This window comes from Schistocerca cancellata, chromosome 8 (genome assembly GCF_023864275.1).
Source record: "Schistocerca cancellata isolate TAMUIC-IGC-003103 chromosome 8, iqSchCanc2.1, whole genome shotgun sequence".
Classification (NCBI taxonomy): domain Eukaryota; kingdom Metazoa; phylum Arthropoda; class Insecta; order Orthoptera; family Acrididae; genus Schistocerca; species Schistocerca cancellata.
Window position 1 is genome coordinate 272829440 of NC_064633.1, and position 26358 is coordinate 272855797.

A 26358-nucleotide genomic window follows, 5' to 3' on the forward strand; every position below is an offset into this window, starting at 1 on the left:
CTGTTCGTTTTTTATACAGGATTGATAGTTTTCATGTAGGGAGGGAGAGAATATGGAAATCTTGTTCGTGGTATTAGAAGATGTTACGGGCTGCACAACACCCATTGGCAGGGGCAGCTGAATCACCCTGTGTGAGTTATTACTGCTGCGTCAGCCAAGTCATCCAGAGCTAAATACTTAGTGCTATACATGAGAAGCCGGGGCAGATGCCCAGTCGCCGCCTATTTAAAAGCCGCTTTGCGGAAGGATGCTAGAACTTTGTGGAACAGCCGGTAGTTCCCCTTTGTGACGTAGCTGGGAACAGAGAGTGGGGTCTCACTTGCTTGCTCTTCAGGTTGCATGCAAACTGTATGTAGGATGTCAATCTGTTCTAACAGCTTTGTTCACTTGGACAGCTGTAGACCCTCTTGTTGTTCAGCAGTACATTCATTTTTAATCATCCATCATTTTTCGATAGCGGGTTTCAACTGAACTGAGAAACGACTAGAAACAGACGCTTTCAGGCCAAGTAAATAAGAAGGAGGCACAAGAATTACCAGTACGCTATTCTCTACAACAAACTGTCAATTAATGAGCGCCCAATCTGCGGGAACGCAGTCGTATTCTTTCTTCAGTAGTTCTGAGGTTTCTGTTGTATTAGTGTCTCCCCTTTCATGCCATATTACTCCTAAATAAAACTGGAAACGAAATTCCTCGCAATGACATCCCTGTATAAATATTTTACGGTCCACTTGCACGTCAGCTTAAAGTAGAATATCGAGCTTTCGACGATCGCTTCCATCGTCTTCGCAGGGCCGCTTGACAAGAACGATGGAAACAGTCGTCGAAAGCTGGAACTTTTATTCTAATCTGATGTGGGAAGAAAACTATGGAAAGTATAGTTGAAACTATTCCTCCAATATCTGAACTCGGTAAATGTATTTAATGTGACCAAATCGTTACAGTCCAGAACTGAGACCACCGTCACATTTACTATCAGTCTCGGACTCGGCTGATTGACACAACGTTGCCCCTTTTGGATTCGAAATTATTCCTCATTGCATCGCTCATTACCATCACTTCATCGCTCGTTATTAGATTCTTTAGAAACCTGTTATCTTCAAAATACCTTTATGACATCAACACGCTCCTACTTCCACTCGTTTTACTTCATAATCTGAAGCACTATGCTTCTACTCGTTCCTAACCATTGTTCTGGTATTTTAAGGCGGTCTGTCAGCGATATTCGCCCTTTGCAGCGCACACTTTCCCAGAATGAATATCTTCGGATATCTCTACCCCCAAACAGACATTTTATCTCACATGGTCGTTCTACTCGATCTCAAGAATTAACTCACGACTTTGGTTTTCTGCTAGATATATATCCCCCCCCCCCCCTCCTATCCCTACTATGTCGTCAAAACTTCCCTACGCCATCAGTTTGTCACTGAGATTAAGACAGAACGTTCCATCATGTTCTTGCAGAAATAGAAGAGGTGCAGCCACGGAACGCAAAGTTTCTCAATCGCTTCCACAGTGGCTATGATCAACAATTTTGTCTACAAAACTGCTAGGTAATCGATTGCTACATCTATCTTGAGTACGCTGTCAGGTCCATTCGGAAGTTCGGTTTCGCTTTGGACAGATCGTAGACTGTATCTCCAAAGGATACACAATTTTTTGTCAGCCCTCGCACTCGATGCAAAGCTGTGAATGAAACCTGAAATCGTTTGAACGTTGGAAGCTGCAGTTTTAGTTACTAGGCCACTTTCAGTGATCAAGAGCTGTAATAGACATCATTAATAAATCTGACACAGCCGGGCTGGAATCAGACATCACCACTTGACGCAGCCGAGCTCAATTACTCCAGTATAAATTAGTTTGGCTGTGACCACTGGAGACGTCAGAGTCATGCCCCACAAATTGCCTAATAGCAGGAATCATTGCTTGAGAACAGCGCTGCAGCTCCAAAACTAGTCGCAAAAAACGAAAGACAAATAAATATAATAATGTCAAGGCGTGGCTGTAGAACATACGAGGGGTATTCGGAAAATAAGTTCCGATCGGTCCCGAACCGGAAACCACTGTGAAAATCAAGGACGTTTTGTTTTGCAATAGTAAGCTAAACCTTACAGCTACTTCTCTACATAGTCGCCGCTCCGACTTAGACATTTTTCGTAGCTTTGTTCCAACTTTCCAAAAGCCGGTGCTTTCCGTCGGTTCTCTACGCTCGTCTACAGCTCGTTGTCCGTGTCAAAATGTTGTCTTCATAGCTAGCGGTTCATGTGAGCAGAGATGACACTCAGGACGAGACAAATGCGGGCTGCGTAGTGAGTGATCAAACACTACCCATCGAAAACGTGCAACAGCATCTTCATTGCCAGTGCAGAGTGCGGCCGAGAATTGTCATGAAGAATGAAACGCGTGAGAGCCATGTTATGACATCAGCCGGCCCTCGTACTTGGTGGGAGTCACTATTTTTTAGGCATCTTTACGTGTTCATTGTGGTCTCAGAACTGAAACGAGCAACGTGCTGCGATCGACGGGCGTACCAGAGACACTACCCAACGCAACTGCGCATACCTTCATCGGATTTTCACAGTGGTTTCCATTATGCGACCTTTTGGAACTTACTTTCTGAACAGTATTCGTATATTTTGCAAAACAAAAAATACAAGTCATTTCTAGAGGAATAGTAAGTACAGGGTGATCAAAAAGTCAATATAAATTTGAAAACTGAATAAATCACGGAATAATGTGGCTAGAGAGGTACAAATTGACACACATGCTTGGAATGAGATAGGGTTTTATTAGATCCAAAAAAAGTACAAACGTTCAAGAAATGTCCGACAGGTGGCGCTTCATCTCATCATAATAGCAATAATTAGCATAACAAAGTAAGACAAAGCAAAGGTGATGTTCTTTACAGGAAATGCTCAATATGTCCACCATCATTCCTCAACAATAGCTGTAGTCGAGGAATAATGTTGTGAACAGCACTGTAAAGCATGTCCGGACTTATGGTGAGGCATTGGCGTCGGATGTTGTCTTTCAGCATCCCTAGAGATGTCGGTCGATCACGATACACTTGCGACTTCAGGTAACCCCAAAGCCAATAATCGCACGGAGTGGGGTCTAGGGACCTAGGAGGCCAGCATGACGAAAGTGGCGGCTGAGCACACGATCATCTCCAAACGACGCGCGCAAGAGATCTTTCACGCGTCTAACAATATGGGGTGTTTTCTTTTTGGTTCTTAATAAAACCCCATGTCATTCCAAGCATGTGTGTCAATTTTTATCTCTCTGTCTACATTATTCCGTGTTTTATTAAGTTTTCAAATTTATACTGACTTTTTGATCACCCGGTATGTTAGGAGGGTGGTAGAACAGACTAAATCGAGTTCCCAGATGCTCAGTATGCCGTAATGCTACTTGCATACGGGTTTTGTGATGGAGTTTCCCGTATTATTAAAAAAAATGGTTCAAATGGCTCTTAGCACTATGGGACTTAACTTCTGAGGTCATCAGACCCCTAGAACTTAGAACTACTTAAACCTAACTAAGCTAAGGACATCACACACATCCATGCCCGAGACAGGATTCGAACCTGCGACCGCAGCGGGCGCGCGGCTCCAGACTGTAGCGCCTAGAACCGCTCGGCCACTGCGGCCGGTCCGTATTATTGAAACAGCTTTCTTGGCTACAGGAGTGGGTATGTTCTTGCACCGTGCCGCGGCCCATTGCAAAATCTAGTCGTCTGAACGTCTTTCCCCGAAAAATGGATCGGCAGAAATGGTCACTTTTCTTGGCAAACCAGATTCCTGATCCATAACCCTTTAAATTCTTGTCTGTGGGGATGGATGAAATACGAAGTCTGCAAATAAAAGTTCAACACATGATATGAATTTAAAGTTCGGAATATGAATGGTGCTGCTCCCAGAAAAAAACCTTGAAAAGACATCGTGTGGTGTAAAGTGATAATGTAGAGAGTATTCGAAAGTCCACTGAAGTCGAAAGTGGAATTTATGACAGTGAACTTTGGACCTGATCATTTGCCTTCACGTCTTTAATGTGTATTTGTTTGCAACTGATTCCGATAGCTATACCTTTGTACCAATGAAAATCGATGCTTGTTATATAGAGCGCTTTATTCGAAGTAGTCTATGCTACTAGCAGAAGTATTCACTATTCCTCCTGAAAAATCGTGTGTTCTACCTGATACGTCAGTCAGTATGAGAAACAATATAGCAACAGAGAGGTGACCTGTAGACATCTCGTTTTGGTGAGAGGGCGGAGACATTCGTCCCGAGCTGCAAGGAGGACTGCGTGCCTGTGTCACGTAGCGGCCACACCCGTCACCTGTGTGGAGTGGTCAGGGCCGCGACCCCCTGGCGCGCATTACCTCTGCGCCCGCGCCACTCTCAGCGCCATCAGAGGCGGCCACGGGGGCAGCGGCTGATTTCCGCCGAGACCGGGATTTCCCAGTGGGAGCGACAGCCAGGCAACGGGAGGGGAGGGGCACTCGCGGCATCTGCAGCAGTCGCGACACCCGACCCCGGACCCTCCGCTGTTGACTGATGGCTGTTGGGGGGCAAGCGCGCCTGGGCCGTCCACCAACTCCTGCGCGCCGGGACCGGCTTAATCCAATTTGGGCTTCGTCTCCAGAAGAAACATCAGTGGGGCGCCGGGAGTTACTGCACTAAGATTCTGGGAAACAAGTGCCGCTCGGCTGCGGCTCGCAGGCCGCCGAATCGTGTGACCCGATCGTCAGCTCAGTTAAAGCCAGTTCTCACAGGCCGTCACGTTACGTCATGTCATATCAAAACATTCCACAATGCATTTCAAACTGTGGCATTTGCACAGGCCTTCGATGGACCATCAGCTCACGGTGTCTCGGGGATAAAGTACTGAGGATGTCGTCGTCTGCTAAACTACTCTACTGCCCCTTAAAATTGCTACACCACGAAGATGACGTGCTACAGACGCGAAATTTAACCGACAGAAAGAAGATGCTGTGATATGCAAATGATTAGCTTTTCAGAGCATTCACACAAGGTTGGCGCCGTTGGCGACACCTACAACGAGCTGACATGAGGCAAGTTTCCAACCGAGGCCGTTGGGATCCAGCTCGGTGTGCCGTATTACCCTCCTGAACCCAACGATTCCATATTCTGCTAACAGTTATTGGATCTCGACCAACGCGAGCAGCAATGTCGCGATACGATAAACCGCAATCACGATAGGCTACAATCCGACCTTAATCAAAGTCGGAAACGTGATGGTACGCATTTCTGCTCCTTACACGAGGCATCACAACAACGTTTCACCAGGCAACGCCGATCAACTGCTGTTTGTGCATGAGAAAGCGGTTGGAAACTTTCCTCATGTCAGCACGTTGTAGGTGTCGCCACCGGCGCCAACCTTGTGTTAATGCTCTGAAAAGCTAATCATTTGCATATCAGAGCATCTTCTTCCTGTCGGTTAAATTTCGCGTCTGTAGCACGTCATCTTCGTGGTGCAGCAATTTTAATGGCCAGTAGTGTATTATTTGACGTCTGTGTTATACATTCTTTGTTATTAGTTGTTTTTTGCTGTTGTTTGTTATAGATGAAATAAATGAAATGATCGTATAGCATTTATTGGCCGGGATATCCTCTTCGGGGTTCGGCCACCGCATTGCAAGTCTTTTTAGGTGACGCCACTTCGGCGACTTACTTGCCAATGATGATGAAGGACACACGACAACCAGTCCCCTGCTGGGGATCGAACCCAGTCCCCCTTGCGTTGTAGGCGGCAACGCTACCGCTGCTCTACGGAGGCGGACTGTTATAGATGAAAACAATTGAGGACAATAATGCCAGTTGATATCGTGTGACTTCAAATGACTTGACGTGACGTAACATGACGGGCAGTATGAAAACTATCCGATGTGGCAGTGCCGTGACATTCAGTGTGAATTGGCCTTTTAAGTCATCACTCCACAGGCTAGGTAAGCTTTCTGTAAGAGAAACATTATGTCGGTTTTACAATAACAGAACAGAGCTGATGATCACACTGTATATAAATAAGAACATAAGATGACGAAGCAGTTTTCACTGAAACATTTTAAGTGAAAAAGTCAGCTCTGATGAAAGAGATAAAAACAATTCTTTAAGACGTTATTAGCTACGTAAGAAAAAAAGCGCAGTGAGAAAGGTAAACATGGTTTACTTATCCCTTTACACACATTTTTTTGAGATGTCTATATGTACATATGTTCGCTAGCAAATACCTGAAGATGTTTTGAAATGTTGTTCCACTTCTCAGAACTTTACTGCATAAAGCTAATGAAGAACGTACGCCATTCAGTTTGCTTTCGCCATTTATAAACTATATCGCTGTTAGTTCCTCGGTTCAGATGCTATACTCGTACTTTTTGAAACCTTTCTTTCACCGTTTGATACTGAGTTACACAAATGAACGTGACTGACACCGTGAATGCACTCTGACGTGACGCTGTCATGATGTGACGTGACGTGACGTTCAGTGTGAACTGGATTGAAAGTGATGTGGGAATGGAGTTGTGCATCTGGTGTTGAATTCGAAAGGATCGTCGTTCAGATCTCTTGATTTAGGTGTCACAATTTCCTTGGAACCGTAAAGACTAAGTTAGTGGTAATTAGAAAGCCTCCATCAAAACTTACTGAGTCTCGTTCTATCCAGTGCCGATTACAGTACGCAATGAATTCATTCCGAATTGAATTCTCATAAGTCTGTGATCAAATAACCTTTAGGGGCCTTAGTCATATATGTATCATCACGTGGTGTATTTCAGTCACCAATGAGGTTGCACTTATCACAAAAGTTAATACTGTAGCGGAGCCCGAAATTGCGCAGCCCTAACGTCATGTAATTAGTCTAGCAGGTCTGACAACTTTGGCTTCCGTACGATGTGCGGTAACCGCTGAAGTCTCAGTGGTACCTGGAGCCTTAGCTGTGCTCCATTTCCGCCGCAGCAGTTGCATAGACTGCGGCAGCGACGACGACATTCCACAGCGGTGACGGCGCAGCCCACCTGCCGCGCCGTGGGCGTCGCTGCCCGCGAGGTCGCTGCCCACGCCTGCGATCCGCCTCTCTCTGCGGCGGAACTGATCTCCGCTTCTGGCTACAATATTCCCGGTCTACCACCTGCATTTACTACAAGGCGGCTGCTATACTTAGTGACGTGGAGGCAGGCCATTAAAGCCTAGTGTCGAGATCAGATCACCAGAACACATCAAGTAGCTATCATCCGGCTTACGCGAACACCGCAGCCATTACCTGCTCACACCGAAACTCCGCAACTTGCCCTAATCGACCCCAAGCGCCAATACCCCAACTCAGTAACCAGTAGCAAACCTTAGACATTCTAACATTGGGAGATCACTATTTTTTGTTACATTTTATAACCAGTTTCAGTCGGTACAGACTATCTTTAGATCTACAAACGAATGCAAAAAATTAAAAGTAACGATGTCACATATAATAATGATGTAGGCCAAAGAAATGAATTAACACTTGTCCCAGCACCAGGATTTTTTAAAATTTGATTTCATTTTGTTCAATATCGTTCGGTGAATTCGTTCGGGGCGGATGTCCGATGAGACCCGTTCAGGTTCTTCGTTGATCCGTTCACTCAGTTTTTTTATTACAGAAGGTAGCTAACCCTCTAACCAAACAAGCTGAGATACCGTGCCGGCGATTCGAACCCATATCTTCGGCTTACTAGGCAGATGTGCTATCCGTTACGCCGTATTTGCACTACAGATACCACTGCTGAATGGACTACCCAGTTAAGCCTCCCTTACCGACACAAATTCCAGCTCACATCTCAGCCCATTGTGATTCCCGTTCTAAACTAGCATCAGTACTACCAAGGCTCTCCGACAGTGGAATACAACCTGAGCAATGAACGAAACAGGGTCAGTCCCATCTGGATTAGCAGTGGTCTGAGACGTGTATTGGAATTTGTACCGGTAAGTGATACGCACAAGGGTTCCCCATGCAGTTGCGATACCTAGAGTGCCAGTGTGGCGTAACGGATCATGCTTGTGCCTCGTAAGCAGGAGACCTGGGTTCGAAGCCTGGTGCTGTAGAAATTTGAACTGATTGCTTTGGCCTACGTCATTATCATATATAAAGGTGGGACTCTCAGGAATACCAGCCATATACCACTATATATAATAAATTTATCGACCAGAAAAGTATAAATGAATGTATCTAAAAAACTGAGCTTCTTGCCAGTCTGTGAAGGCTCAAGGGATGTCTACCGGTCGCCGTGACATCCTCCGCCGTGCGAGGTCGTGCAGATGCGGAATAGAGGAGAATGTGATCAGCAAACCGTTATACCGGCCATTTTACAGACTTTCCAGACGGTGGAGCCGCTGCTACTCGGTCAAGTAGCTCCTCAGTTGGTATCACGAGGCTGAGTGCACCGCCTTCCAGGCCTCTTACCAAGGAAAAATCCTTGGCCTTACCGGGAATCGAAACGAGGTCCTCCACATGGCATCAAACTATGCTGGCAACTCCGCTACGGACGCAGAAAAATGAATGTATCTGGTTTCCTAAAATCTCGTAGCAGTAGCTATTAGGCGACGTTAACCGAACTTTTAGCAGTACCCGAACGATTGTACACTATCTGACCAACAATATCTGGACACCTATTATTGCACATTAATAATAAGGAATATCCATTGTTCGTCTATATGGTTTCTTGAACTCAGCTGGGGAGAAATTCAGTGAGGTGGTTCGAATGTCTGTGCAGGAATGACGGCTCATTATTCCTCAGGAGCAAAATACAGAAAAGGTAATGATGCAGGACACTGGGGTCTAAAGTGAAACTGGCAATCTAACTCACACAAAAGCTGTTACATTGAGTTCCTGTTGGCGTCCTGGGCACGCCAGTCCATTTCGGGAATGTTATGTCCGCAAACTATTGCCACAGATGCTTGTTAATGAGGTACGTTGTCGTGTTAAGAGAACCATCATCTCCGAACTGTTTCTCTCCTGAACGCAGTATATGATTCTGTAAATTGTGTTCTTATCCTTCCACACAGAGCGTTTTCTTAGCACAATAACGGAAACACGCCCTAACCACGAGAAACGTCCCCCTACCGTAACATGACCTACTCGCGACTTCAAAAAAAATGGTTCAAACGGCTCTGAGCACTATGGGACTTAACATCTACGGTCATCAGTCCCCTAGAACTTAGTACTAATTAAACATAACTAACCTAAGGACATCACACAACACCCAGTCATCACGAGGCAGAGAAAATCCCTGACCCCACCGGGAATGAACCCGGGAACCCGGGCGTGGGAATCGAGAACGCTACCGCACGACCACGAGCTGTGGACTACTCGCGACTTCACTACTGGCACTAGGTGGGTGAGCACATTTAAATACATATATGCTGCGCCCTGCACTTCTTCAGCGACTTGATCACCGTACTGTGTAGTTTCACATTTAAACTGTATGTGATCAAAAGTGTCCGGACGCCAGTGTATAATGCGGAACTGACCAGGTAATCTTATCCAGGCATTCGGCAAACTCAGACTCCTTCATCGCATTGCCAGAGGCTACAGCGAAGTTCACCACTGCAGATCGCTCGTTTCCCGTCATCCATTGTCCAGTGACATTGCTGTTTACACCACCTCAGGCATCGCGTAGGACCGACTACGGAAATGTGTGGCTCATTAGATCCTGCTCGACCATTCTTCACTGCTCTTTTTTAACACCCTACGCACAGTCAATGCTGTTAGCATTTTGGAACTCACGAGAGCTTCCTTGTGGTGATTCCATGCGAGTCCCACAGCCGCCATCCGCAATGCTCTACGTTTCCCGTCTGCCAGTAGACGAGGTCTGCTTTGTGGTGGTTCCGTCACGTTTACATTTCACAGTCATATCATCAGGAGTCAGCTTGGTCACCTTTAGAAGGACTGAAATGTCCTGACGGATTTGTTACTCAGGCGACATCTGTTCACTGTTATACGTTCGAAGTCACTGAGCACCCTTGACCGACAAAACCTGTTTTTACTGTTTCTCTGCTGACTATACAATACTCGCCACTCCTTTTGTACTACCAGGTCACACTCTCGTGACATTTAGTGGTCAGTTCCGCATTCCGTAGGGGTGCCCGGATACTTGTGATTAGGTACTGCATTAAAATGAAAATATTGCAATGCGGTGCTGGAGTCGCGGAAAAAGTCCTATGGGAAGGTATGTTTATATTTAAATGCAATTATCTGTCCTATTTACGTTCATTACAACATGGAAAATAAGAAACGAACATTTCGATATGTTAAAAGTTTGTATATATGCAACCACAGGTACAATTTTTGTACTTAGGTTGCTATAGTATAGTGAGGACCGCGATCTTCAAGCCGTTAAAAGCTGAACTGCATGAAACACACTGCTTGATATTTGCTAAGGAACAGAGACATTTTTGGACATGCATAATCACAGGCAATGATGCACGACACGAAACACAGTACATGGGTAATGGAGGCAGAGCGTATATTTATAACGGAAAACTGTACAGATTTAATTTCGTGGGAAATCAGGATAACAGGCGTAAACAACGTTCATGTTTGACACAAGTAAAACTCCCAACATGAAGGTCGATATCGGACTCGCAGTAAGGAATTTGTTCTCCTCGGACACTAACGCGCCTGTTGCACCTACCAAACTATTGAGTAGTCCTCGCCGCGTGGAGTAACGGCGCGGTTTGACGCGCCCTGTCGCGGACTGCAAGGCCGCTCTCGCCGGAGGTTCTAATCCTCCCTCGGGCATGTGTGTGTGTGCGTGTGTTGTTCTTAGCATAAGTTAGTTTAAGAAGTGTGTAGGTGCAGGGACCGATGACCTCAGCAGTTTGGTCTCTTAGGAATTCACACACACCCGGTCGTTGTGGCCGAGCGGCTCTAGGCGCTTCAGACTAGAACCGCGCGACCACTACGGTCGCAGGTTCGAATCCTGCCTCGGGCATGGATGTGTGTGATGTTCTTAAGTTAGTTAGGTTTAAGTAGTTCTAAGTTCTAAGGGACTGATGACCTCAGATGTTAGTCCCATAGTACTCAGAGCCATTTGAACAAATTCGCACACATTTGAACATTTCTGAACAGTCCTGTGGAGATAGTGTGCCACTACTCTCTCAGGACAGTTTTCAGTTCTTTAACTGTTCGGGGAGGGGTGTCCGTTGAGAAATACGCCTCCCAAGAGCATCCCGGTAACGCTCCATAGGGTTACGGCCTTGGGAGCACACAGGCCATTCCATACACGCAAAATCTTCACTTTACAGCGAAGCAGTCCTGTGTGGCCTGGCATGGTCGTCGATAAAAAGAAAGTCTACATCTACCGCAACCCTAAACAGACGGACACGATCCAGAATAATCTCCCTAGAATACCACTGGGCTTTGACGGTACTTAGCAAAAATATGCAGTGGTATTCGGGCACTGTGCATAATGCCTGCGCACACCATAAAGCTTAGCCCGTACTGATGACATTCATGAACGTTCTGTGATGTGCAGCATATTGCCCTCTCTCTCCACACTAACTGTTGGTCAGAATCACTAGCCACAGTGATACGGAACTCGTCGAAGAACATCACTTTGGGGCCACTGTTGCCGACCCCAACCAACATGCTGCCTACAAAGTAAACTGTTTCTCGACGATGGCCTGGCGGAAGTGGGACATATTAAACGGACTACCCCGAGCATACAACTATCCTGATATAATCGCCGCGAAATTCTTCTGGTAGAGACACGTATATCGGTAGCTGTTGCAAGGTCCGCAGCGATCTGTCTAGGTGACGTGTCTGGTCCTTTACACCACGAGGTCTACGTATCGATCCTCTTACGGCGTGGTGGTCCCTCTGCGATCACCGGCATGTTTTCGCATAGCATTTTCACTTTCAACGACCTTTTTTACTCGTGAGATGGCTATTTGCCACATTCATTGTAACGACGCTATGACTGGCTTCGAGAGGTCCAGCTGCTAGTTCACGATCGTAAGAACCCAAATGATATTTAGCACACATGTTGCCATACCATCATCTTCGTCAAATACCATACTGCATGAACTGCCGAATGCATACAGAATGTTCGTGTACAGGCTTTTCTGCAGTTGAAAATGTATCGCCCTCTACGTTCCTTTTACTGACACCAGTCGCGTTTTGCAGTTGCAGACTGTTGCGTAGCTATTGGCAGTTGTTCCTTAGTAAGTGTCAAGTGTTCCTTAGCAATTGTGAGTTAGTGTAAAATACTGCCTTGAAATTTCGGGTTCGGTATGCACACTTATGGGAGTTATGACGACATTTAATCTCTAGGGGATGGGCATGGCGATAGGAAAGGGTGATATTTAAGGCATAACCCTGAAACGCATGCACAAACTTAGTGCACTAATAGCACTTATTTAGGAAAAAATAGCTACAGGCGCAAGATGACACCACCAGCTCGGATACAGTAAAATTGGGTTAAGTGAGCAACCTCGCAACATCTCGTCCGCCTTATTGGAGACGAAAAATTTTAAAAGTGTCTGTCTGGAAACGGGTGACCCCAGTAACAAGATACCCTCCCTGGTACATGCGGCCCTGCAGTAAACCCGAGCTATAGTGTGGCGGCTGGCAGATGGTAGAGGCGGCGTCACTGGCGGTGCTGCTTTACCGTGCTGTGCTGGCCTGGCCTGGGCTGGCCTGGCCTGGCCGAGCTAATTAATGAGCTCCGGCGTGGACTGCTTCAAAGAGCAGAGCGGCCGCGCCGATGCCGCTGCGTCCAAAACATAGCGGCGTGGCTTGCTTAGTGTCCTTTGCAGACACCACGGCTCTGCTTGTCGCAGTTCAGTCGGCGTTCACTTTATTTAGTGGCGTGCAGTATGTGGTTTAACTAGCTCTCAGCCCCCTTACAGCAACCTGGAATCTTGAGAGCTTGTAATCCATAGATTACTCATGGGCAGACACAGCACGTCATGAAGCCTCCCGTATTGCCTTTTCCTGTTACCAGAAAACAAAGAGAGAGAGAGAGAGAGAGAGAGAGAAAATTAAGCCAGAAAATCCGATTACAGATTCGTGTTTCTGACGAGATGACGAGTTTAGTGATTCCAACAAAAACTCTGTTAACTGCGTAATTAAAAAGCTCCCTAATTAAAACAATCAATTTGAGTATCAAAACTAATGTGCAAACGAAACCAAACTATATCGTTCCGAAGTCTTGAAGTTCTATAATGTATGTATTTAGACTGAAGCGATAAATGAAAATTTGCACAAAAGCAGGGATTCAAACCAATGCCTCCTGCTCACTAGGCATAAGCGCTAACCTTTGGACCGACACAGTGGCTTTTCTCGACTGCACGGACTCTCCAAGCACGCCTCCTTCCTCAGTTCAAATTCCCATTCGCACCTCAGCCCGCTTGCTATTGCCCATAAACTCTAACAAGGAAACATCCCCATCGCACTCCCCTCAGATTTAGTTATAAGTTGGCACAGTGGATAGGCTTTGAAAAACGGAACACAGATCAATCGAGAAAACAGGAAGAAGCTGTGTGGAACTATGAAAAAAATAAGCAAAATATACAAACTGAGTAGTCCATGTGGAAGATAGGCAACATCAAGGATAGTGTGAGCACAAGAGCGCGCCGGCACGGTAGCTCAGCGCTTTCGGTCAGAGAGCTGGCTGGCCTCTGTAATAAAAAACTGAGTGGAAGGATCAACAAAACGAACTTTAATGGATATATTGTGACGTCCGCAACGACCCAACACAAAGATAAAAAAAAAGCGCCGTGGTCCCGTGGTTAGCGTGAGCAGCTGCGGAACGAGAGGTCCTTGGTTCAAGTCTTCTCTGGAGTGACGAGTTTAATTTTTTATATAATCAACTTCGCTCTCCAAAATTCTAGGACATGTTCAGATTTGCTTAGACATATGCAGGATTTGACGGTCTACACACGGAAAAATTTGAAAACGTTAAAAACATATGTTTTGACAGAGAACAGGGAAAACTGTGCGACTGTGAAATTGTGCATTCATTTGTTGCAGGTTGTGTGACAAACTCTTATGTTTTCATCACTTTTTTGGGAGTGATTATCACATTCACAAGAAAACCTAAATCGGGCAAGGTAGAAGAATCTTTTTACCCATTCGCCAAGTGTACAAGTTAGGTGGGTCTACAACATATTCCTGTCACGTGACGCACATGCCGTACCAGTGTCGTATAGAATATATCAGACGTGTTTTCCTGTGGAGGAATCGGTTGCCCTATAACCTTGCGATCAAATGTTTCCGGTTCCCATTGGAGAGGCACGGCTTTTCGTCTACTAATCGCAAAACACAGACACTAAACTTATTAAAGTGAACATAGACGTAAATGAACGAACGGACAGGTCATAACTTTGCGAAAATTAAGAAAGTAAACTTTTCACTGAAGAGAAGACTTGATCCAAGGACCTCTCGTTCCACAGCTGCTCACGCTAACCAAGGGACCACGGCGCTCCTGAGCTCACAGTATCCTTGATGTTGCCTATCTTGCGCATGGACTACTCAGTTTGTATATTTTGCTTATTTTTTCATAGTTCCAAACAACTTCTTCATGTTTTCTCCATTCATCTGTGTTCAGTTTTTCAAGGCCTATCCACTGTGCCAACTTATAACTAAATCTGAGGTGGGTGCGATGGGGAGGTTCCCTTGTAAGAGCATTGCAGAACCTCTCCAACTGTATTAGAAGAGCACCTAAGCATCAAGCGATACGTGATTTCCTGTCCGAAACCCGGGAATTGGCGTTTCCAAACTCGTGCAGCTGTGCAAAGCCAGGCGTAGTTGTCAGCCCATCTGCGTACAGATTTTCATTCTTCGCTTCAGTCCGCATATGCGGCTCATAGACGTTTGAGACTAGGGAAGCATATAATTTCATTGATTCAAAAGCCTGCGCCTGGATTTCAGGCAAGACCCCCCGTTTCTTTCGAAGCTGAGGTGCTGTTCCCATACAGTTGGAGAGCCTCTGCAACGCTGTTCGAGGTTAGGGGGAATATCGAATGAGCTTAGGCGTGAATGGGAACTTAGACTGAGAAGGAAGGCATGCTAGGGTAGTTCGTGCGGGAGTGCAAAGCCACTGTGCCAGGGTGGTGCAGTGGTTAGCGCATCTGCCTAGTGAGCAGGATTCAAATCCAGGCGTTGGTACAAGTTGTCATTTATCGCTTCATTCTGCATTTATTCATCCAAACAAATTTTCTTAGACCTACGAAGACCACCAATGTCTTGCCTGCATGGCGAGCTATCAGATGGAGGGGGCGAAATATTTTTCCCGTTCACCTTTCAGTCAATATTAAAATTACTCAAGATGGCGTATTTTCTTAAAGTCAGCCATTTTATTGATACTTGACAGTAGGGTAAGCCCGTACATAGGGATAACAGTAGTCCATGCGTTAGAAGAAAGTCCGCCTGCCGGCCGCTGTGGCCGAGCTTTTCTAGGCGCTTCAGTCTAGAACCGCGAGATCACTACGGTCGCAGGTTCGAATTCTGCGTCGGACATGGATATGTGTGATGCCCTTAGGTTAGTTAGGTTTAAGTAGTTCTAAGTTCTAGGGGACTGATGACCTCAGATGTTAAGTCCCATAATGCTCAGAGCCATTTTTTTTAATTGCACCCAAACAGGTACTGTAACCTAAAGTTAAAAAAAACCGAGCCGCACCATCGGTCTGAAGAGCGCAGACCCACGCCTCCCTTAACCAAGTAGGCGTAGCAGGTAGTAAGGACCCATGCCTCCCGGACAAGTCAAATAGCGGTAGTGCTAGTTAATGGGCTCATCTTCAAATCTAAGAGTTGCAGAAGTTATACTAATACTGCCTCCATCGAAGACACAGAAGGCCATCTCAACTGGAGCGGTGATGTAGCTGCCAGCTACGCAAGGGGATACTTGAATTTATGGGGAATAAGGTGCTGAAGGTAATCTCCAAATCTGCATACGTATAAAATGACTAATCGGATTTGCATATTAAAATGTTTCGTTTTCGTATGGGTCCAATGGCAATTTTGGTGTAGGTTTAAAATTTCTGGCTGTAGCACCTAATTTGTAAAAGTTCTGTTAAAACTTTGGTTAAGTTGCCGTTGGGACTAATCATTGAATTGCTTCCTGTTACAATACCTGCTGTGTTTGTTTTGTTAAATACAGTTTTTAAATTGTTTTTTAAAGTAGCCGTTGGGCCTACCTGCTTCAGTTTTTTTTCTTTTTTTTTTTTACATTCTCCCACTGGATGCGATTGAGTTTTGTTCTACATTTGTTTTAGTAGAATTTATTGAGAATAGCACACATAATCAACCAGCCCTTCCACTCTCTTGTTACACAGCTAATAGTGGTACACTGTGCGTAATGAGTAATAGCTATCCTCCCATTTAGGAACCATACTTAGGAGTATGACTTAAGCCGTTAGTAATTTACGAATGCTACCACGCAAAGTTTTTTCACCTTCGTTCAACTCTTTTCACTTGCCATCTTTTTTATGCCATTAGACAAATAGTAGTATCGTGGGCATGGGCCTTCACGCTTACAGACTTCCGCATTTACAATCTAGAAGAAAGAAGCAGACAAGTCACGAAAGATTAACTTTTGAACATGTGAACAGTCATAATCTGGTATTTTACCGTGTAGACTTCTTAACGCAGACTTCTTACAGCTATGCTGGACGTTTTGTTGCGGATACGAGTCTATTTCAGCATAATGTAAAACACCGTCGATGCTGTGTGTTAGAATAGTAAAATACGAGACAATGTATTCAGCCTTTTTATCCTCTTTGAGCTCTTCGTTTACTTCACCATCGAGTACATTAACGAGACAGTGAAAAAGGTTGAGGATTTCGATTTCGTTAAAAACGACATAATACTGCATGACATTTTGCAGGTCATCGCAGAGCGACGAGGAATATTCTGTGCAGCGACTGGTAATCGTAAGAGGTTGTGGGCTTGCTAGATGGAAGCGCAGGATCACAGACGGCAAGTCTTCCCCGCTCGATCGGGCCGCGATACGGCTTATTTTTTTTTTTTTTATACCCTGGAGGGTGCTCGCAAGTAAAGAGGGTGGCCTCCCCAGAGCGGGGGACTGTAGGAATTCCCAGCTGCGGGCTATTGATTGATACTGATGGATTTCCTTTAATGTCGTCGCTGCCTCGGGCTGCACACATGGACCCCCTGCCACAGATAGTCGCGGGATCACAGTCAACAGATAACCAACCCCTAGCCGCGCCCACATCAGGAGGACCAACACTTGAAATTTTAAAGGTCTGAGTATGGTTACATTGGCGATATACGTTGCCTGAGTATCTCTCCTATGCATTTTTGTATATAATAGTTCTGCGTAATAGGCTTCTGTTTGTTTTGTTGTTTATAATCGTAAAAAAGTGTAGCGAAAATCGACACACTATGTAATATACACAATGTCTGAAGGAGCAGTGTATAACTAACAATGAAAGGAAGCAGCTTACCAATAGCGCTAACAACATTATAATACAACAATTCAGAGTTAATATTAAAAGGAGAAAGTAACTCAGAGGTACATATTAGTTAGTTACAAGTTCCGTAAATCCTTTCACCGATTTTTTATGGAAATGATGGCGGAATGACTCAATTTAGACATACGTATACATGATTTGTTTCAATATTGGCCATTTACAAGTTCCTAAATGGCCTAAAATTTTACGCTATTGGACATATTATTTTCAGTCCTACTCATGCAACTGCAGTTGAAACAGTCATGAGCAAAGAAGAAATGGTGAGCGATTGTTCAGTAGCATGATACCAAGGAGACACATAAAAAATTGATCGCTATACATGCTTCAAGGAAAACTGTGGTTAGCGTTCAAATTACTCTTTTTTCCGATTTTTTAAGGTCTAGTGAGGGTAGTACCACACCTCGAGCGGCCACATAATTCCCTTATTCGCTCAAATGTGGAGCTGCAATGAAGTGATTAAACTACGTCGGAGTGGAACTTCTCCTGGCGAGGATCTGGATGACGTGGTCACTGTGGCTTCTGATACAGGACCGATGCTGTGCGAATATCCCGGAAATAATTTACCAAGTCCACTTGCTGCTATTACCGAGCGTGCACACTGTTACATTCCGCTGTGTTTTTCTCTCTTCATTGAAGCTCCACCTATGATGACACAGTACTTTCTAATGCAGAGTTTTACAGACAAAAGACTTTTAGGGCAGAAAGAACAGGCTATTTCCATATTTTAAAATCATTTTAGTTCGTTTTATGCGTTAGAGCTGGGTAATTTTCTTCTAAGCATATTGCTAATAACTGTAATGCCAAACTTTTTAGTATATAGCATGTATTTGCTGATGTAATTGACCTCACGATACAAACAGCAATCGAAACAACTATCAAGGCTTCACAACGTAGATGCTTGTTACAGCAGATGGGAGTTTTCACTGCACACAACGTGAGTCAGGAGGAGAGGTACACGCTTTGGGGGGTGATAGTACTCGCGATCAAGGAAAAAAAAAGAAAGTACATGCCCTTTTCTTAACAGTAACCGTTTGAAAATCACGGGCGTCAGTGCGTGTCGTTCTTCACCAGGACCCACATACGAATGGCGACAGTAGACTATGTAGTGCTTTCTTTATTGACCATTTGAATGCGCAATTCACTTGCGCGTGGTGAGGCGACGAGTCCTGCCATTGTACACGTTGTTTCCCTCACGCCTCAGTACTACAGTGGTTGCTCCAGTTCACTGCAGTGCTGTTGCATGTATAGTCAAATGGTTCAAATGGCTCTGAGCACTATGGGACTTAACAGCTGTTATTTTGTACCCAATAGAAGCTACTTCATCGTGATCAAAGGTAAGAGTTTCCTATTATTATTAATAAGTGCAAAAGTTCTTTAGCAATAACAGAAACATGGTTTATACAAGCTCGATGAAGTATTGAAGCGATGTGATGTATTTTTGTTTTGAGGTTTGCTGTTAATTTAATTTTTTTAATTTTACCTTTTTTGAGAAAAATAGCGTTTTCTCAGGCTATATGCTGACTCTTTTTTTATTATTTTTGCAACATCCCTCTCTGTCACGTTATACATCAACAATTGTCGAATGAAACATGAAGTTAAATATTCAGTTTTGCTGTTAATACTGATTACTTTTAGTTAACAAACAGGAGGATAACCTTCCTCACTCAGTTTCTAGAGAGTTCCTCACTTCTGGTTTCTTGGGGCATCTAGTAAGACACTGATCGCATATACAAACAAAGCGATTGAAATGAAGTAAAGCCTGACAGGTATGCAACACAGTTTACCATCACAACTGACCAAAGCTTCCAGGAAAACTACGGTAGTCTGCGCATTCTTACTATAGTCTACAGTAACCTTTGGTAGTTTTATAACTCTACACATGATATACTAGCGTGGAGTTGTAACCTTATCCGTGTATATTTTATATATATATATATATATATATATATATATATATATATATATATATATATATATAATGATAAGTAACCTTCTAGAACAGAAAATAAAAATAATTAAATTTGGATAATTAAACTCTGACTTATGAAAACTGATAAATTTTGACGTAAGCAGCGCTACGCCATGGCCCTTTCAAATCAATCTGAATCTGTCCGTGAGAAATAAACTGAAAACCTCTTACCTCTTGATGGTGTCGCCGGCTAACGCTGTCTATATACCTGCTCGTATATGGCACAGTTTAGTGCAATGCTGGCCTATCTACTAATATTGGATAACATTTGTCTGAGATCTGAATTTCTAGAAAAACTGACTTTACTTAGTGACACAGATGCACAGCTGGTCGTCTGATTACTAAAGAACACGACTGTGATATGACAAAAATTGTGGAATATTTTAATTTAGATAAATGACTGGATCGGGACTGACAATGGCTTACCGGTATATTATACCTTTATAGTTGACCGGTAAAAACAATTATATTCTGAACATTTTTACGTTATTGATGAAGATCTACAATCCATTACACGGGAAAATTGAATTTATTACAAATCTGGCTCAACTGGTGCTGACGCATCACAAAAGAAAAGATTGAAACAAATTCATATTAACATCTCAGACAAGTGACATAACTACGCACATGCCAATAAAAATAATAAAATTTACCGTACAATAGATGGTTGACTTAATTACACCGTTGATTTTTAATTATTTTACCAACTATTCATTTGTTTATCATCTTCTCATTCAAATGGTTCAAATGGCTCTGAGCACTATGGGACATCTGAGGTCATCAGTCCCCTAGAATTGAGAACTACTTAAACCTAACTAACCTAAGGATATCACACACATCCATGCGCGAGGCAGGATTCGAACCTGCGACCGTAGTGGCCGTGCGGTGCCAAACTGAAGCGCCTAGAACCGCTCGGCCACACGGCCGGCATCTTCTCATTCCATGGTATCATTTTGCTCTGCGGCTGATCACAGTTATTATTCAGTTCCATATGATAAAATTTTACAATTTGTTCTGCACTGTGACTTTAACAGCTAGTAACTATAAACTGCGCTCTACCAGCGACAGACTACAACTACACTGTAGCAGCGAGCGACTGCAACTACCGCAGAGACTGCTCTGACCTGCGACTCTATTGCAGCTGTCTTTTGACAGGGGCAAAGATATTTTATGTCTCAGGCAGCGCCTGTGAATTGTCATTCTAGCAAGTGAGCAATACATCGAGATTACATTTGCTTCAGCAGGGTGGTGAGCCCCTTACAAAGTGCTTCGTCAAAGCAGTCTTCAGACTGAAGACACCACCACCACCACCACCACCACCACCACCAACATCAGCATCAACATGATCAAAATCTTTTGCAGAGAAAGTTGCTTGGTTCTGTTAGCACGGTATCAAGCTGGAAGAAACAATTTACGGTTTCTCTTTAGGGCTGTGTTCAGGATAATCTTCCGGTGCTGCAGGCGTTTGGAAGACGTACCGTAATGCAGTTACGAGGGCACAGTGAGGCACACCAGCGATATACCTCGAGGCGAGTTGGACGCTAATGGTTTGGCGTGAAGGGAAAATAGTACGGCAGGCGCGCGAGGGCGGCAGGTGAGTAACGGACGGTATGCCGGCGAGTCGGCAGACACGACGCCGGCGTAGACGCCTCGGGGCCCGAAACCAATCAGGTTGCTGGCCGTGTGGGAAGCGGCCCGCTACAAATCGCGGCGCTGGCAGGCCACGAATCACGGCGTGCCGTACCGAGCAGCGCCGTATTTATGAGGGGGTCTGCGCTGGCCGCCGGCCGTTCAATTAGGAGCCGTCCCGCGGTCTGACGTCCGTGGCGTGGCGTGCGCTACGGATTGAAACCACTGCCTCGTCTCGGCGGGGTGCGCCAGGTGCGGCCCAGGCCTGTATGCAGTCCACGTGATTCCACAAGTTCGTCCGCCTATCGCGACAACCCACGGCGAGTCTATACCTCGTTCAGACATCACCTCCTAACCGAAAAATCTCCGTTCACCTCCTCCCGTAATTGTACTGGGTTGTTGCGATAGTTCCAAACGTTTTTCCATAAGTTTAACAAACATAACACATACACATAACACAATACTGGCCATTAAAATTGCTACACCAAGAAGAAATGCAGATGATAAACGGGTATTAATTGGACAAATATATTATACTAGAACTGACATGTGATTACATTTTCACGCAATTTGGGTACATAGATCCTGAGAAATCAGTACCCAGAACAACCACCCAACCACCTCTGGCCGTAATAACGGCCTTGATACGCCTGGGCATTGAGTCAGAGCTTGGATGGCGTGTACAGGTACAGCTGCCCATGCAGCTTCAACACGATACCACAGTTCATCAAGAGTAGTGACTGGCGTATTGTGACGAGCCAGTTGCTCGGCCACCATTGACCAGACGTTTTCAATTGGTGAGAGATCTGGAGAATGTGTTGGCCAGGGCAGCAGTCGAACATTTTCTGTACCCAGAAAGGCCCGTACAGGACCTGCAACATGCGGTTGTGCAATAGCCTGCTCAAATGTAGGGTGTCGCAGGGATCGAATGAAGGGTAGATCCACAGGTCGTAACACATCTGAAATGTAACGTCCACAGTTCAAAGTGCCGTCAATGCGAACAAGAGGTGACCGAGACGTGTAACCAATGGCACCCCATACCATCACGCCGGGTGATACGCCAGTATGGCGATGACGAATACACGCTTCCAATGTGCGTTTACCGTGATGTCGCCAAACACGGATGCAACCATCATGATGCTGCAAACAGAACTTGGATTCATTCGAAAAAATGACGTTTTGACATTCGTGCACCCAGGTTCGCCGTTGAGTACACCATCGCAAGCGCTCCTGTCTGTGATGCAGCGTCAAGGGTAACCGCAGCCATGGTCTCCGAGCTGATAGTCCATGCTGCTGCAAACGTCGTCGAACTGTTCGTGCAGATGGATATTGTCTCGCAAACGTCCCCATCTGTTGACTCAGGGATCGAGACGTTGTTGCACGATCCGTTCGATCCGAGCCACGCGGATAAGATGCCTGTCATCTCGACTGCTAGTGATAAGAGGCCGTTGGGATCCAGAAGATCGTTCCGTATTACCCTCCTGAACCCACCGATTGCATATTCTGCAAACAGTCATTGGATCTCGGCCAACGCGAGTAGCAATGTCGCGATACGATAAACCGCAATCGCGATAGGCTACAATCCGACCTTTATCAAGGTCGGAAACGTGATGGTACGCATGTCTCCTCCTTACACGTGGCATCACAACAACGTTTCACCAGGCAATGTCGGTCAACTGCTGTTTGTGTATGAGAAATCGCTTGGAAACTTTTCTCATGTCAGCACGTTGTAGGTGTCGCCACCGGCGCCTACCTTGTGTGAATGCTCTGAAAAGCTAATCATTTGCATATCATAGCATCTTCTTCCTGGCGGTTAAATTTCGCGTCTGTAGCACGTCATCTTCGTAGTGTAGCAATTTTAATGGCATATAGTATATTCTCCTTCACTATTTACAACAGTCTGCCAACGCTGGGGTAACTTTTCCATTCCGGGACTGTAGACATCATGTCGTTTTGAGGCGAAGAACTCGTAGAGTTTCCGTGTGGAAAAGAAGTTCCTTGAAGACTGTTCGTGAGAGAACAGAAAGGGTGAAAAATCCGAGGGCACAAGATCAGGTGAATAACGTGGGTAAGGAATGATTTCCCAACCCAACTCCAGCTGTTTTTGTCAATCTAGCAGCATGCGGGCTACCTTTGTCGTGGAGCAGCATCAATCCACGCAGTCTTCCTGGCGGAATGCGTCTTAAGACGTCTCAGTTGCTGACAGCAGTAGTAGCTGCATCTCCGGAAAGCAATTCGCAGTACAACACACCGTCGCTAACCCATCAGATGCATAAAAATGGATGCGTTCAGGTCTTTGTAAGGGGAATTGCTGCTTTGTTTGGGCTCACCCATTCCGTTCTCATACTTAGGTTAGCATAAAGACACCATTTATCATTACCGTTAACGATACAGAAGAGGAATGGTCGGTGTTGTTCACGAGCCAATAGATGACGAACAAGCACAGATAAACCCGCCGATCTCTGAATTTGGCGTAGAGCATGCTGTACCCATGCACCTGCTTTTAGAACCTTCCTCATTGCATACAAATGTCGCACGATGACGGAATGACCACAGTTCATCACATCTGCCACTTGTCGCTTGACGTGGCACATTACGGATTAACACGTTTAAACGATCTTTATCGAATTATGAAGCTCTTCCTGAACCTGGAGAGTCACTAATGTCAAAACGATTCTCCTTATAACGAGAAAACCATTTTCTTGCCGTGATCTCTCCGATGTCATTATCCCCAGACACGGCGGAAACTTTTCTGGCTGCCTCCGCTGCTTTAAACACTCTGTTGAACTCGAACACAAGAATATATTGGAAATGTTCCCGTTTCTCAACTTGGCAGTCCATTTTCCGGTGTCCACAGCTCCACTCACTATCTCCAACTGACAAAATAACGATATGTAAACTCGAATAGTAACAGTGAACTACAGATAAAAAACGACAGTCGCTAAATAAATCTATAGCAACCGGAATGCCAACGTGCAAAACAAACATGCTACAAACTTATGAATTAATCTAATACCTACTGATTGATTTCCAGTTGTTATAGAGACTTGGTAACATATCATTTTCTGACTGTCCGAAGGTCCTTTCCCTGTTCGCTATTGTGCTCGCTTCGGCTAGTCTCCGGTTGCAGGGGTAAGACGAATTTAGCTTGGACAGAAGATCGCAAGTTTTTAGTCATCTTCTGACTGTTATTCCACCATTTCCCGGGCGTGCATCTGGGATGTTATTAGTTCTTATTCGATATTTCGACTGACAGTTTTTCAGCTATTCTCAGTGTGAGTCGATTCTAAAATTTTTAAACCACTTTACATTGAGGAGTAAAAGTGCACGCGTGAGAGGTAACACTGATCATACGGTGTAACCTTTCACGGCCGGTACTGACTTCTCTTGAAACTCCTGGACGGATTGGCCATGGTTGAGGTATAAAACTGTCTCCTAACGTTTCCTCCCCGACAGCGGAAGAAACCTTGTGAGGTAAAGATGAGACCTTTGAACAACGGGCATTGTACAATGCTAGTAAAAGACAGTCAGGTCGTACTGATATGTCGATGATACTTTCGATGTATTGACACACGATGCAGAGGAGTTGGATGCCTTCCTGATATATCTCAACAGTATCAATCCGAAAATCCAATTTATTTCGGAGACGGTGAATAGTGGCTATAAGATTTTTTTGGATGTGTCTGTATAAGGCGAGGAGATTGGACGCTGAACCATAGGGTATATGTAAAAGCTACGCATACTGACAGTTACCTTCATAAAGTTTCTCATCACCTCCTCAGATAAAAAAGAGATGTGTTTGAAACCTCGGTAGAAGGGCGTGCAAAATTTGTGAACCGTCTTATTTAAAATATGAGGCTGAGCATCTATAGTCGAGATTCAAGAAAAGTTATTCTGACAAACAGATAAATAGAGCACTTCGCCAAGGGATAATCAGGATCAACAGCCGTCCAAGAGAAAAGTTTCCTAGCGTTCATACTAAGACTGCAGATGGCATTGGAAAGTGTTGAGCAAGTATCGTATGGAAAATATCTTCCGACATACCAGGAATAAAAGAGAATGTTTAAACCGTAGCGGAACATGTTTACCGAGAGTGTGATCATGAAACAAAATTCAGTGAGATGAACGTCATATAGAAAAACAGCATTAATATGCGTGCATGTATAGGGAGGCTGTTGAGATTCATGAACACCGTAATTTTGACAAAAAAGAGGTATGCGTTAAATTAGATAAAATTTGGATGTCAAAGTTGCACCGTATGAATGACGATCGACTATCTTCAGTCGAGAATGTTGGCATTACCAGAGATAATCTCGTAGCCGACGTCACGTAATGGACTGTCGTGCCCTCTACACTGCCCATATATTTGGCGCTCCTCGAGTTCTGGTTGCAGTTCGTCGCTTTACCTTAGAAAATATCTGCCGCAGTCGGAGAGGGAACATTAGGAGGAAGTTTTATGCATCGACTATGGCTTGTCCGCTCGGAAGTTTCAAGAGAGGAGGCAACACTGTTGGTAACTAGCATGGAGATATAATAACGGGAGTTTTCGTTGCGTCACGAACTTGAAGCAGACCCTTGCCATATTACTCGTATGAATCCCAAACCTTAGGTTCTGGTGGAAATGTTTGGATAAAAAAAATGCCAGCATGGGTCATTTACGGGTGTACTAAACATTCCGATCACAGTCAGAAATGTAAAGGAATCACATTTCATTCGTAAGTGGACTCATTCAAGAGATATTTTCTTCCAGCTCGATGATATCTCTTGTTTAACGCTGTGGGAAAGAGAGACCGGAAAGCGATGAACCATAGCAAAATATGTTCTCTGCTTTCTCGCGAGGAAGATATAGATTTTCTGCCTGACCACTTTATAGAAAACATTGGATAACGAAGGCAGCCGTATCATACAACATAGTACTCTTCTTGGTTATTCGATACGTATAATAAAGTCTCATTACGTGGTCAAATGTGCATTCAAGGTCAGAAAAACGCCTGAAAATGCCTTCCCAACACTGTGTTGCATGCGCATGACAAATTAAGAAATAGAAGCAAATGGTCTGCTAATGTTTGGGCCTACTTACATGGCGACGACGGTTCGAAGTCCCAAACATCGTCAAGTCTACAGCACCATCTTCCCTTATTATACCTCCATAGCAAATAGTGCGTCAATCACAGATAAATATTCATGCGTCTACGAGTGAAACAAGTGCAGAATCAGCGAATCCATAGTGCCTACAAAAAATGTGGTTGCTCATTATGGGTGGATTATACAGGAGCA